Here is a 912-nt window from a genome sequence, read left to right on the forward strand (position 1 = left end):
CTCTCAGGGTGGTTGGTGTTAGGAAGGGCATCCAGGTGTAGAAACATTGCCAGATCAGACTGGAGACTGGTGCAGCTGCTGGCTCTCCAAACTTCAGTCAAACCATTCAACCCATGCCAGCATGCAAAATGGATGTTAAACAATGATGATGATGATGATGATGATGATATATTGTTCATGACAAACTGCAATAAAATGCCATTATAGGTTCGAATATCTCGCAAATTTATTTGAAGTGGTCTTAAGTTTGTTTACTCTCTATCACTGCTTTTCACATCAACTCAGAATTTAATAAGATTGTTTTAATTTATACAATATTAATATTCTTGTTACCTGTTTTAGACATGTCTAAATTCTATGTATTGACATCACTTTTTACATTTTTAATAAATTTACATCAAAGTTTTTGGTGTTCAGAAGCGTGCCTGTAAAACCTACAATATGCCTGTCTGAGGTTATTGTAAGCATTTTTCTGAAGACCAAAACTTTTATCATCAGACATGTCAGGGTTTGGTACTCAAACAGAACAAGCCATGTATCAGTCAACCTGCTGAAAATAGCAGCCAAAATTCTTTTAAAATCACACCCTTCAATATAGATAACATTGAAAAATGTAATTCCTGATGGACTAGAAATCGTTTCATCATAGATCTTGAGTATGACTCATCTGTGCCTACACAATATCACTATTTATTTCAAGCTACTGAAAGAAGACCTCTGCTGTGGTGCACAATCCACTCGATACAGCAACCTAATTTCTTTCAAATCACATCCTTTCATCTTAAATTAGAAAAGGATACATTGGAAAATGCCATTCTATATACAGTCCTAATATATATGGATGCCTTTGTTAAGGTGTGTATATAGTGTATGTGTGTATGTGTATGTATGTATGTGTATGTATGTGTGTAT

General features: G+C 34.6%; 1 protein-coding gene across 1 annotated transcript in view; it reads right to left on the reverse strand.

The window, feature by feature from the left end:
• The window catches only part of LOC106870727 (dynein beta chain, ciliary), a 109,770-nt gene that overhangs the window by 61,561 nt on the left and 47,297 nt on the right, over positions 1 to 912 (reverse strand). The gene's annotated exons all lie outside the window — the stretch shown is intronic.

This window comes from Octopus bimaculoides, chromosome 1 (assembly GCF_001194135.2).
Source record: "Octopus bimaculoides isolate UCB-OBI-ISO-001 chromosome 1, ASM119413v2, whole genome shotgun sequence".
NCBI lineage: Eukaryota > Metazoa > Mollusca > Cephalopoda > Octopoda > Octopodidae > Octopus > Octopus bimaculoides.